Consider the following 15,132-nt stretch of genomic DNA (forward strand, 5'->3'; position numbering starts at 1 on the left):
TTGCATACATTATTTCTTTTTTTAAGGTAGATAATAGTATTTTCAGTGCTTTAACAGACAAATCTGAATTTATGAAATTGAGAATTATATTATTTTGGAATTTTAAAGAAACAGTGATCATACAATTAGATGATTTTCAAACTGTGGTCCACGAAATTTGAGGAATTATTTGACGTAGCCTAGAGCCATCTTCAACAGGTTGTGTGGGAAGGTGAGGGCCAGCATATAGAGCTGGACTCCAGGGTCCCCCAACCCCACCCCACTGCCCTCCTCCTTCATTGCTGCTTCTATAAGAGACACTCCATTATTATTATTTATTTTTATGCATGTTGAGATTATGCATTAGATTTTGTCTGACAAGAGGCTTCTGCTGCTGAAAAGTGAAAACCACCAACCTAGGCCAGCAGATTCACTCTATGGATGAGAAAAACATGTGACAAGAAGGGGAAGTGATGTGCCAGGTTCACATCTTGAATGAAGAACAAAACCATCCTGGATTTCAGATTTCTGTTCTGACTTTTAGTTTTATGATTTATCCGAGATTTTGGAACTTGAGATTTAGATACTCCTATACAAAACGATTAATCTACAAAGAATGACATTTGAAGAATGTGCTTATACTTAATTTAAACGTTTAATTTTGTTTAACTAGGAAGATGTTTACATTTTGATGATGAGAACCTCATTACAAAAATAATGGAGTTGCAAATAGAAAAGAGATTGACTGAAAATATTGCGCTAATTAATCCTTAATTGAATGAAAATAAGAATTGAATCTTAACCATAGCCATGTCATTACTTCATGAAGTTCATATATAAAGAGTTACAAGGGACTTAAAATAAATTTAGGGAAACAGTCTTCCCAGAGTGCTGATGTCAAAACTTTATGAACTAAGAAACTCAGTGAGTTCGTTACATCTGTCAACATGCAATACCTGATATTTTAGTCATTTTCCACTTGTCAAAGGAAAATATACATTCATAAATCTGCTGATGCTTTCTTAGAGATTACCTTAAATATTCAGTTTGGGAATCACAGAACCTAGGACAATTCTCAATAAGGAAACTTAGCAATATGTATAACATTTTAGAATTAATTTCATACATCTTTGGTATTTATTCCTTTCCCCTACTGTGCTTGAACAAAACAATAATCCTTATTTTCCACCCTAAACACAGCATATAAAGATATGTTTAGACTGGACCATTAAGTTAGGAGTAAGCTATATGCCGTTGAGTCTAAATTTCAAAGTACAAGAGTCTTGCATTAAACCAGAGTATAAACCCCAGATGTAATTCAGGAGAACTTCTTGGTATTTTATTACTTTCCAACCTTTGATATTATTTATCTTTGATATTATATATTATATGTAATATATATTTTATAATATGTCATATAATATGTTATATATTTTACATATGTATTATAATAGATCTTTGATACTATATAATATTATGTTATATATAATACAATTATATATCATAATATAATATCTTTGGTATTATATATTATCTTTGATGTTAATTAGGAAATTAGACTGATGAATCAGATCAGGACTATTTAAAAAGTTAGTCTTTTATCCTCAAAGTAAAAATAAAATGTTTTATAGCAAAGTTATAAATTTGGCACATAAAAATATTTAATTGTACTTTTTAGGTAGATTGCACTATTATTAAAGGGTATATTTAACTAATTGATGAAAATTAATATTTTATTAAAGAAATCTGAGTACACAAAATGAGATTTGACTTCAAGTCTGCCTGTTGTTGCTGAGTAAGGAAAACACACATACCAAAAACAAACCCCCAAAACTATGAAGCACAACTATATAAGACTAGCTAACTAAGAAGTTTGAAAATTACCCCAGATAAGATAAAGACCGGGGAAGATATTAAACTCTTATAAACTAAATTTTAGCAAAATTCCTGGTTTACTTCTAAGTTTTTCAAAAATAAAAGTGAACGATGGTTACTTTGAAAATGACTCGTGGTTTACCGACATCCAATTAGGGAGAGTTCCCTTCCTATACACTCAGAGAACACCCCGCATGTTTGTCAGATGCTTATCACAATTTCAATTAGTTTACTGAGTAATTGTTCGCCAAATATCTGTTCATCACATTACACTGACTCCATGGCCCCTTAAGGACAGAACGTTGCCTGTCTTCTGCAACATTTGGCTTGATCATGTCTTTTCATTTCCATTGCTGGCTTTCAAATGAATTTCCTCAGTTTATGCTGTTCAGAAAAGAGAGAATTTAGTTTATAGATCTTAATATCCAAGACATTACATGGTTGATGTCAATGCCAACAGATAGAAAGAACTGAGTTCAAGAAAACCTCTACACTATTTCATATACTTTGATAATGAGTAAGCATTTCTAAAATTTACTTATATAAACTAGGAAAAGTATGCATTCTAAATACACATACAATTCAATTTCTTTTCTAAAAATATTATCATAAATTCCTATAAGCAGCTATTCATAGATAAGACTGTGGGGTTTATTTTTTTCAAAGTACGTTTGCAGTGAGGATCAGAAGATAGGACATCCTGAGAAAATTCCATGGAGATCTATAAAAATACCCACTAGGCTAAAGGAAAATAAAATGCATGAAGGCACCAGTGAAAGCAGAAGTAGCAATATAATTACAAGTGAACCTACAGAAAACTCATTCACTTTGCAGGCTTTGACTGCTGTCTTATCTTTTCATTGCACCTTGGGTACTGCATGTGTGTCCAATTAACAGACCTCTTGAAAAATCAGATCTTCACCACTGTACACCCGAGGAAGGGCTGTCTACTTCTGTCCTCCAAGCTGTCTCAAAATAATCGCAAACTGAACAGAAAGGGGACCACATTTAAGACTGCTCTTGACAGCTAAGAATCGTTAGCCCAATTAGCTACCATGTTTCAACCCGTACAATTGTTTTAGAATGTAATTTGAAAGCACAATGTGCAAACTCTATCAAGGAAAACAAGAAGTCCTCTCCCAAGTACAATATAAAAATGTGATTTTTAACTCATACATCTCCTCATAGATGTTAAATTGTCGCCCCATGTCTCATATCACTAAGAGGGGGAAGTGGTGGCATTGGAAACGTGGTGCGTGTGTGTGTGTGTGTATGTATGTGTGTCTGCTTTTTAACAAAAACAGAACTTCCATTGGGTTGAAACTTGCTTCTTTATTGTTCTTGTTCATAATTACACAAAGGGAACTTGGAATCTAATTGTGCAAAACAAAGGATAGGCAGCTTTCTACTTAAGGCCTTAGATAATATCCCTTTGTGAATGGAAACGTACTCTTGCATACAGATTTGTGGAACTGTGTTCATTCAGTATCATGCAAAACACTTCCAGGATGTAGGTCAATAAATACATGTAGAACATTAGCTTGACAGATTTTATGTAAATAGAGACAGAAATACTGGATGTCTTGTTCCACTAAAAAGAAGTTAAAACAACTGTTTACACACCCAAAATATTTATGTAATTGATAGACTCACAATACAAATATTTTCATTTGGAATTGATGCAAAATTGTTACAACTACTTTAAATGAATGCTACTTGGCTGAGATTTCCATAGACTAGTGCTTTAAGGATAATTCTTAACCAACTTTCCAAAAATGTTGATAAAATAATGAATTTATTTTTATTCCTGCTAAAGAGGATTTTATAACATGCCTATTCTTCACATGTCATTCAAAACTCTCTCTTTATTTCAGTCTACAAAAGGCGGCTTTTTAAATTTAAAATTAGTATTTTGCCCACCATATTCAACACTGGCTTCTTCTAAGATTGTTTTTTATATGTCAAGGACATAAGAACAATAAGAGGTTGAGTCTATAAAAGGCCACATTATTGACAGGTGGCTAGCAACTGTTCCAAGGAGCCTTATAAAAGATAAACACTATAAAAGGAGCATGAAAAAATTATGCAAACGACTTTCTGTCCTTGTTTGCTATAAAACTCTCAAATGAGCCAGTTTCTTGTTTGACTAAATGTGTTTGCATCCTTCAGATCAGACACTAGTGCATTTTCCCTCCTGGATTTGGTTATGGAACAGTATGTCCTAGTTTACCAAGATCAAGGAGTGCACAAACAGCTTAGTAACACACTAAATGCTGTCTTACGAATGCTGCACAGTATCCTATTTTAAAATTCACAGAATTAAAAAAAAGCTGTGTTTTTACTCAGTGTAGAGAAAATTAGAAATTACTTCTAATTAAAAGGAAAGAAAATTCCTCATAAATCCCAGAAACTAGAGGTAACTAGTCTATATTTTGTTACCTTCCTATTAGGCACTTAAAAATATATTTACATAAATTTGGGGTCATGCTACAAATTGTTTCATAGTTTGTTTTATTTCACAATATACTACAAAAATGATTCCATTTCAATAGATGGGGGGCCCTCATACATACATACATATATATATACATACACATACATACATACAGTACAGACACATTACATACATGTGTACAGTACATACATACACGTGTACATACATACACACACAGATCGAACCTACTAGACAGTTAATGTCGTTTGTTCGTTATATTTACACAATTCAATCTATACTATGTTTGCAAAATACGTTGTATCGATTTGTAATGATCTGTCTAATTGATCTATTTGTGGAAATTTAGGTCTTTTTTCTAATCGTTGACAACATTATAAAGAATGCAGCAATGAACGTCTATTGTTGTACATTGGTCAGGTAATTTAGTCAAAAGTTTTGTAAATTTTCAAGCTTTTGACACAACTAGTATTGCAAAAATGCCTACCAAAATGTACCAGTTTGCCCTCTCACCAGCAATTTATATCTTTTTTCCTAATATCTACAGACTGCTATTTCTCCAGATTTGGGCTTCTATTGGGGGAATCTTATGTGCTTATTTCCTCAGAGGATCCATCCTTTCACTATTTTTTTTTAAAGATTTTATTTTTTTCCTTTTTCTCCCCAAAGCCCCCCAGTACCTAGCTGTATATTCTTCGTTGTGGGTCCTTCTAGTTGTGGCATGTGGGACGGTGCCTCAGCGTGGCTTGATGAGCAGTGCCGTATCCGCGCCCAGGATTCGAACCAACAAAACACTGGGCCATCTGCAGTGGAGTGTGCGAATTTAACCACTCGGCCATGGGGTCAGCCCCTTTCCTTTCACTATTTTGACTATAAAGGTAGTCTTTATTCCCTGAAATCCAATCCCTTGTGTACTGTGGTCCCCAGAAAGTCCTCAAAGCTTCTGGAAGATTGATTATATCCTTCTCTTTTCTCAACTGAAACATAAATTTGCTTATTTTGTACTAATTTGGTCATTTCAAAGGATTTTTGCTGTGGGCACAAGCAAATACATGGACTTAAATGTCTGTCTTGAAATAGTCCCATAGATGGGTAACCCAAATGCCTGGCATACTGTGCCATTCAATATCATACTAGTTGATTTAATTATAAGTATGCGCTCTGTCTAGAAACCCCTTTGTATAGACTTACGAAAACAAGAACAATAAAATTTTGAATATTTACTGACCTAAAATAGATTAAAATGTCTTTTTAAAGAAAAAAGGAGAGCTCACAGCTTCTTTGAGTTGAATTTTAATTTAATTTAGTTTAAATTTAAAATAGAACTCTCAAATGACAAATCAGTTTGGTCGATAAGGAGAGATCACTGTGAAGTCAAACTGAGCTTTCATCTTCAATAAGTAATTAAAATTTAATAAGAAACTATAGAAGAATATCAAATTAAATGTACACAATTAGAACAAGTTCCTTAAATCTGAAGAGACAATGAATGAGGAATGGGGGACTAGGATAGTTGATATTACAGTTGCCAGATATAGTAATCTATTTTCAGGCCCTATCATGTTTGATCTCTCTTAAGAAAATTACTTAACCTCTTTGAGTCCTGGTCCCCCTATTTGTAAAATATAATATGATATGAATTATGTCATTAATTTCCATTGTCTCATAACACTTTTTGAACCATAACCTAAGTATCAATATTATGAGAAATATTTGTGACAAAGTTGTGAAATGATTTTTTCTCACACAAAAATTGTAAGTGACTTAATATTTTAAAGTCTCCATGTATCAGTGATGATTTCTTTAGGCTAGACTCCATTGAAGTGAAAAACTGAGTCAAAGGGAGATGACAGTTTTTTTTTTTTTTTTTTTTAAAGATTTTATTTTTTCCTTTTTTCTCCCCAATGCCCCCCGGTACATAGTTGTGTATTCTTCGTTGTGGGTTCTTCTAGTTGTGGCATGTGGGACGCTGCCTCAGCGTGGTCTGATGAGCAGTGCCATGTCCGCGCCCAGGATTCGAACTAACAAAACACTGGGCCGCCAGCAGCGGAGCGCGCGAACTTAACCACTCGGCCACGGGGCCAGCCCCTGGGAGATGACAGTTTTAAGATTTTCAAATACATGTTGCCCAACTGATTTTTCAGAGAAACTTGTAGAAATCTACATCGTATTACTGCATCCTCATCTGCATTGTCATTATAATTTTTTTGTTAATTTGATAAATACAAACCCACTGTCATTTTAATTGAATTCTCATTACCTATGAATTGAACATAATTATTTCCTTTTCTGTGAATTATTTGTTCAATTAGTTTATTTTCCAGCAGTATTATGCACTTTTCTTTTTATCTCAATGTATTTATTTGATGATATTAATATTTTCTATGCCCTTTAAAATGTATCTTCTTCCAGTTTATTTTTCTTTAGTTTATGATGTTTTCCATGTTTTTGATATGCAGGCTTTTCGATAACACAATCTTATGTTTCTTCCATTGCTTTGAGGCTGAAAGTATTTTCAAGTAGAGAGATAAATATACATTATCATTTACAAAATAATACAAAAATTTTGTCCTCTTTATAGATTTATTTAAAACATGTATGTTAAAACTATTAGGAATTTATTTTTAGTATGTTTAAAGGCAAACTTCTGAACATTTTATTTTCTACGTAGTTAGGTAATTTTACCATTAATACACAAAACTATCCCTGGTAAAGGCATCATTAGCATCAAAACATGGCGATGAGAAGTGCTTAAACACCGCATCCCTAGATTATATTGCTTTATTTTCTTGTTACATTTTATTTATTATTTGTATAACGTACAGTGTACTTTCACATATATGATCTCATTTGATTTTTGCATTGTGTAAGACATGAAAAGCAAACAAGATTGTTCGCCACCTAGTAGGTTTAATCTTTTTAGACGTGAGAAAATTATAGGGCCATAAACCCCGCAAATATTTCTATTGTTTCATTGAATGCAGTCAAGCATCCAAAAAAAGAAAAGTTATATTAGCTATATTTGAACAACCCACATAGAGAATTCATGTTACCATAATGAAGAGACCCTAACTTTTGAGTAATGTCTCATGCAAATATTGGGATGCCCAAACTAATTTCTAAGGGAAAAGTATTCTTCAAGATGACAAATTACAAGTCAATGTTTTCCTTTCAAGCCTATAAAATTTTTAGAGCTTTGACTATAAAACAACAAAATGTTATACTAATAGCCTTAATGCATATGAAAATGAAGAAGATCTATTTGAGCAGTTGCAGTGCCATTCTACAAAACCACCTAACTACTCCCCCAGCCCTAAAACAGTGACAACAACCAAAGTAACGCAAGTTAAACCTGAGAGGGAAATGGGATTTTTTTAATTATACATGTGACTGGCAGCAGCACATTTATGGAATAAGGATAGAAATTGTTGATCATAACAAATATGTAAACTCAACAGCCTTGAAGATATGCCAAATCATTAATACAGTCTTTCATACACTGCTTTAGATAATGAATTTAGGGTAGCAACATCAAATCTATTAAGTGTATTTGCTGTCATTGTTTGAAATAGGTTCTGTCTTATCATTGACGTCGAGGCACAGCACTGAGAGCTATATAACAATTCCCTCCAAAATGAGAAACGCACAAAACGTTCTAACTGGATCAAACTACTGGTCTTTGGTTACAATTGTCTCAAAATGAGCTACCTTTGAAGAGTGTCCATATTCAACAGCTGGAACTAAATGGCTCTAAGGAAGCCAAGTCAATAGGGTCTTATCACTTATAATCCTTACTTCACCCCAGGGAATTCTGATAAAATAGTAAGTGAAGTCTCCATATAGCCAGTCAAATTTAAAAGCATGCTGTCCTGTCCTGAATTATCCCCAAAGCAGAATTTGAGACACAAGCTTGTATGCAAGTGGTTTATTTCAGAAGTGATTCCATGAAAACCTCTATACAAAAGAGGGAGGTGTGATGGAAGTCTGGACAAAGTGTTTACATAATTTACTTCATCTCCTGGATCTATTTGGGCCTGATCCTAAATATTCCATTTCTATCTTGGATTTTTACTGTGTGCACCCAACCATTTTATTTGATGGGCTTCATAATAGCTAGCTTAGGGTAGGCAACTTCAGTCAAAGAGTTAGTTGGTGTCCAACATATAATATCTACTAGGACACAGTAGCAAGCCAGGATCTGGGGGGATGGGGGGGCACAGTGTGTGTTATGGCTTTTGTTTTCCCCTAAAGCTGAGTAATTCTCTGCTGCAGAAAGCATGACCTTGCTTCTAAACTTTAGGTGTCTATGCTGCAACTCTCCTATTGGGGCTAGCCAGAGATTCCACATAGCCATTTTATCTATCAGAAATCTGTCTAATAACATCAGCTTTTCTGGGCCATTATGATCTGACTAGTCTAGCAGCTTGCACCACAGCCTGGACCTGCCAGAGAGGTCTCCACTGTAGGAGTCATTCAAAATTGGCAGTCTTCCAAGTCAACCAATAAATGGGCAGTGGCAATGTTCCAAAGTGTTATATAAGCCGCTTTCAGAATGCAAAGAGGCTGTGATAGCCAGCCTCCTAGATAGCCCCAAGGATCCCTGTTTCATGGTACTGATGCCTTGCTACAGTTCCCTCTAACTCTGAATAGAGTTGACCTGTGAAACCACTAGGATGCTATACAAATATCAGAAATATATTGTATGTAACATACAAATCTAGGTCAAAAAAGATATTGTGGCTTCTGACTTGCCTTTTCTGGGTTAATTCATTCTGGGAGAAGCCAGCTGTGATGTCATGAGGATACTCGAGCAGTCTTTTGAAAAAGAACTGAGCCCCCCTGCCAAAGGCCATGTGAGTGACCCATAATCTCCTCAGAAGCAGATGCCTGAACACCAGTCAAGCCTTCAGATGACTGCACGCCTGGCCAATACCTTGACTATAACCTCATGAGAGACACTGAGTCAAAACTACCTGTTTCCAAATTTCTGACACATGGAAGCTATGAGATAATAAATATTTATTGTTTATAATCTACTAAATTTTGAGGTAATTTGTGATGCAGCAATAGATACCTAACACGGAACATAGTACCTAGAAGAAGTGTGCTGCCATATCCAAAATCCTAAAATATGGGAGTGGCACACTGGAACTGGGAGTGGACAGAAGCTGGAAGGACAACGAGGAAGGTGTTAGTAAAAGTCAAGGGTGCTCTGAAAAGACTGTTAAAAGAAGCCTAACGATGGCTGCCAGTAAGGACTTAAAAAGAAGGAGACTGTTATTGGAAACTTGAGGAAAGGGGATTCTTGCCATATCACGGCAGAAAGTTTAGCAATACTGTCACCTACAGTAATGTATAAAGTAGAAAACAGATCTAATAAACTGGGTGACTTAACTAAGATTTCCAGTCAGAGTGCTGAGGGTGCCACCTGGTTTTTCTTATTAGGGTATCTCTAATACTTGCCACTTCTTCTTCACCAAATCCAACTAGCATGTCATGAATATAGTGGACCAGTGTGATTTCTGAGGAAGTCAAGACAATCAAGGTCCCTGCGGGACTACATTTTGACAAAAGGGACAAGTGTTAATTTGGCCCTGGATGAGGGAGTGAATGTGTCTGCTGTACATTCTCAAGTAACAGCAAACAGCTTTTGATCCTTTTTACTAACGGGAATTGAGAAAAACACCTTTGCTAGATTAGTATCTGCATACCAAGTGCCAAGCACTATGTTGATTGTTCCAGTTTAGATACCACATCTTTCATAATGGCTGCAGTTGGGCCTAACATTTGGTTAAGTTTACAGCAGCTTGCTGTCATATTCCATGATCCAGTTTTGTCCTACTTTTTATTCAGAGAAAATACAGGTCAATTGAACAGGAACATGATGCAGACAACCTCTCCGGCATCTTTTGAATGTTTGACATGGTACTAGTTTCTGGATTTCCTCCAAGGATGTTATGCTAGAGCGTAGCACAAAATGCTTCGCTTCCTATCGACAATTCATCTCAATCTAGCAAAAAGTCAGAGTCTTAGTAACTTAGTAACTCTCAGTACTAAGCTACTGTATGTCAGCCTGGAAGATGAGAAAGCAAGCTTTTATCCACTTGCTGCTATTCCCCATTGGTCAATAATGGCCCCATGATTATTAACATTAACTCTCTCACAATTTCAAGCTGTGTATGAGTGGGTGCTGCGTGGGTTTCTGCAGGCATCTTTCATTTCAGTGTCAGAGAAGCTCTGGACAGTAGCTTGCTCAGCCTATAGAAAGTTGCAGTCAGTTTGCTCCTGCAAGAATCTGGTTAAACCTGTGCAAAACTGGAAGTCACAGGAGTGACTTGAGGTGAAAGTGGAGTGAAAAGGATTTGAAATGGCAAATAAGTAGCATCACATAGTGGCCTGGCAAATAGTGAAGGTTTTTGTTTGTTTTGTTGTTTTGTTTTTCTTCTAAAAATGCCGAAACAAAAGTATTTTTCTATGAATGATATACCTGCAGGATGAAATTGCTAAAGGCTGAAGATGTCTGAATTTTTATCACATTTATTTATTTATTCAACAGATATTTAGTGTGGGCATACAATGTGCTTGGTGCTGTTATAGGCAAGCAAAATAGATATGTATTAACACAAGAAAGCACAATAAAAGGTGGAAACAACCCAAATATCCAGCAGTAGATGAATGCATAAACAAAATGTGGTATATATATACAATGGAATATTATTCGACCTTAAAAAAAGAATAAAACTCTGATATGTGCTACAACATGGATGAGCCTTAAAAACTTACGCTAAGTGAAATAAGCCAGACTAAAAGATCAAATATTGTATTATCCCAATTATATGAGGTACGTAGAATGGCAAAATTCATAGAAACCTAAAGTAGACTGTTACGAGGGGCTGAGGGGAGAGCGGATGGGCAATTATTCTTTGACGGGTGCAGGGTTTCAATTTGGGATGATGAAAAAGTTCAGGAGAGGGATAAATGGTGAAGGTTACACAACAATGTGAGTGTACTTAGTGCACTGAATTGTTCACTTAAAAATGGTAAAATGACAAATTTTATATATATTTTACCGCAATAAAAAAAATATAACACTACAACAAACTTTAGCCATCACTTTTTAATATTCACTTCTATAGTCCTATGAAACTTAGAGAAACTTTCTGGATATAGCAACATGGTGCCAAGGTCCCAGAAAGTTACTGTCAAGTTCAAAGCCTTGGGCAATTCTTAAATTCCTTAGACCTAGAAGCAATTTATCTGAGACCTTCAAGCAGAAATGGAGAGCTAATTATAGATATGATAGACTTTTCTTTGTCTTATTAAATACTGAAAAAAGAAAGAGTAGCTCAGAGATGCCACCATTATCATCTTAGGTCTAGTGCCTACATATTAAATAGGTAGTTATCATTTCAAATAATATATTCCAAGTTCTTCTGATGGATGATGTTATGCTGTTAACTGCATACCTCAATAATTATATTACAGTTTTAGCCAATAACGTGAGATTGTGGCTATGATCTTCACATGATGGAAAATGAAGATGAAGTGGGAGTAACAACATTTTGACATCTGTGCTGTTTTTATTGCACACTTAGAAATATATTTTATTCCTTGATTCTTTGAGACATTTTTACCCATACTCTGGTTAACAAATATATACATATCTGTTACTTTTTGTTTTTTATAAAGCTTATTTTTAGGCATACGATAATGGCTCAACACAAGGTTGACATAAGATAAGCCATATTGTAGAAAAGAAACCATACTGTAACTTTGAATGACCTGATTAACCAACCTAACTGGATCTCCACTCTCCAGGAGATACATACCCTCTGCAGATTTTTATGGCCTCTCCCAGCTGTGATAAGTCAATAACTTTGTTCTTTTGAGCTCTTTAGGAATGTGATGACCCCCAGGCAGAGAGTCTATGCTGATAGCCACCATCAATGACAAATGAAATATCTGGGTATAGGGCATTGCTCCAGTTGCTGATGTACATTCAGTAAAACAAAAGATTATCCAAAACTAAGACCAGATGTCTGCCCCTACCCTGAGATCAGATGGATGCCCCGACTCAGAGAGCAGCTGCCTCCCCCCACCCAGAGACCAGCCCTCTATATAACTGGCCTGTAGTCTTTGTTCTGTAAGATGGTTCTTTTGGGCATTAGTTGGCCATCTTTCCCTTTGCTAGCAAGCTATAATAAAGTCTCTTTCTCTCCTCCCACCTTGCTTCTCAACTATTAATATGTCTTGAGGCGGACAGATGATCCCCCTGGGGCAGTAACATACATATTACATTTTAGTACTACCTTGCATATAATAAACTACTCCTCTAAAACAGGAGCAAAGTAGACTTTTTCCCCCTAATATTATATAAGAATTAATAAGGCTCAGAAAAAAAAGAATGTTAATTTCTTCCTTTCTAGGTCTGGGGAAGGACTGGCTTCATTACAAGCAATTATCAAGGATTAAAATAATTTCAGTTTTTATCTTCTTACTTAAAAAGACTACTGTTACACACTTAGGAAAGTGAGAAACATGACTTCTTTACAAGAGACTGTAAAGCCTTCCTTCATGGTTACCTTAATCAATGACCATATGCATTGCTGTATATTTTTATCATTTCCATATAATTTCTATCTCACTAAATGCTATAACTATATAGAGTTAGAAAAGCAAGCAATTCAAATACCTGAAACATTAAGTTTCCAACACACTAATTGGTATGTATATGAATGTAAATGTAAAGTCTATGGAAATATACTTTTTAAATACAAATGGTTTTTGCTACCAAAATACTTCATCTAAAAGTGAATACTTCATCAGAGGGCAAGTTAATCCTTCCAAACTCCACATCCAAGGAACCTGAGTGTATGATTTAGGGTAGTAATTTGCAACCTTAGTGACTTAGAACTGTGTATTAGACCTTAGACTGTTATTCCTCTCGTGGGTAAAAAGTGAATTTTGTAAAGTTAAACATGAGCTCAAAATTATAAGATAGTAGGAAAAGTCATCATTAGGTAATCAGTTAAAAATCTAAATGTAAATACTTCAATTTCCCAAAAAGTGAACTGAGGAATACCTTAATTTTTTCAGTAGGATCTTCCCAACTTTGATAATAAAATGTAACCCATAAACATGCACAAATTTCTTAAGAATTAGATTATTTGATCAGTATTTTTCATATAATAATTTTAGTTTGGAAAATATGGCATATGTAAGAAAGTCCTAAATTAAGTTATAAAATGCAAAGCTGTAACTTGATTTAATCAAAGTTGAGAATTTATAATTCTTATGAAAAGCATGTCCTCTATTAATAAAATTATATAATCATTTTTGGGGGGGGCAGTGTGGCAGACTGGCCCTGAGCTAACATCTGTGCCAATCTTCCCCACTTTGCATGTGGGACACCACCACAGCACGGCTCGATGAGCGGTGTGTAGGTCTGCTCCTGGGATCTGAACCTGCAAACCCTGGGCTGCCAAAGCAGAGCATGAGAACTTAACCACTATGCCACCGGGCCAGCCCTCAGGCAATTAGTTTTATCTTCAAAAAAATCTCACCAATAAAGCAGTGTTGAAGATGTTAACTGTTCTTTAATAACTGTGGATACTTCATCTTTAACCAGGAGAAATTTCTTTTAGCCTGAAACAAGATCTTATTCAAAATTAGGGAGTCAGAAATGAACATCCATTTTTCGACTTTTGTTTCTACACACATTTGTTCTGCATTTGGGTATAAATTTCTCCTTGGATATTAAATTTCTATGGCTGACAAATTCCACAAGTATTAAATAGCCATAATTTAAAAATCACACTATATTAATAACAGTTTATGAGGCGAATCTATACTTTAAGACACATCATTAGTCTTTTTGAAGGCACATGTAGATGTAATATTTCTTTTGCTTGATTAAAAATCAGAGTAAGGTTGCATTTTAAAAACATAATATATATCTATTGAAATTAACTCAGGGCATTAATACACATGGTTTCACTGAGTAAATGGTTACGATAGAAAATTAAGGCAGATGATTAGACGAGGAGTAGGGAAGCTGACAGTTGCACATTCATGGAAACTGTAAAATTTAAAATTGAAGGACACCATAGTGATAAGTAGTGCAACATTTTTCTTTTTTTTTTTTGAGGAAGATTAGCCCTGAGCTAACTACTGCCAGTCCTCCTCTTTTTGCTGAGGAAGCCTGGCCCTGAGCTAACATCCGTGTCCATCTTCCTCTACTTTTTATATGTTGGACGCCTACCACAGCATGGCATGCCAAGCTGTGCCATGTCCGCACCCGGGATCCAAGCTGGCGACTCCGGGCTGCTAAGAAGCAGAACGTGTGAACTTAACCGTTGTGCCACCAGGCCGGCCCCCAGTGCAACATTTTATAGCCAAGATCTTAAGCCCATCAGAAGTTAAATGGAGATGATATAGCTATCCAAGCCATGATCAGCAGCCAGGTGTCCTGACTTCCCAGCTCAGTACTCTCACATGCTACCTCAGGAGACTTTAATTCAGATGAACAGCCCACAGTGGAACCCTATTTCTCCAACTCTACTTAGTAAATTACCAAAGTGACCTCAGGCTCCATAAACAACTCACTAAATCATCATTAATTTGGAGGCCTGGCCCTGTGACCGAGTGATTAAAGTTCCACATACTCCTTTTCTGCAGCCCTGGTTCCTGGGCATGAACCAACTCCACTCACCAGCCATGGATGTGGTGTCCCACATGCAAAAAAATAGAGGAAGATTGGCACAGATGTTAAGTCAGAGCTAATCTTCCTGAAGCCAAAAAAAAAAAAAAAATGGAAGATTGGCAAT

The 15,132-nt window shown here is 35.6% G+C and overlaps 1 protein-coding gene and 1 long non-coding RNA gene across 6 annotated transcripts in view; one reads left to right on the forward strand and one right to left on the reverse strand.

The window, feature by feature from the left end:
- The window catches only part of THSD7A (thrombospondin type 1 domain containing 7A), a 671,418-nt gene that overhangs the window by 244,053 nt on the left and 412,233 nt on the right, over positions 1 to 15,132 (reverse strand). The gene's annotated exons all lie outside the window — the stretch shown is intronic.
- The window catches only part of LOC138923747 (uncharacterized), a 49,002-nt gene that overhangs the window by 17,873 nt on the left and 15,997 nt on the right, over positions 1 to 15,132 (forward strand). The gene's annotated exons all lie outside the window — the stretch shown is intronic.

Source organism: Equus caballus, chromosome 4, assembly GCF_041296265.1.
Source record: "Equus caballus isolate H_3958 breed thoroughbred chromosome 4, TB-T2T, whole genome shotgun sequence".
In the NCBI taxonomy this organism is placed as follows: domain Eukaryota; kingdom Metazoa; phylum Chordata; class Mammalia; order Perissodactyla; family Equidae; genus Equus; species Equus caballus.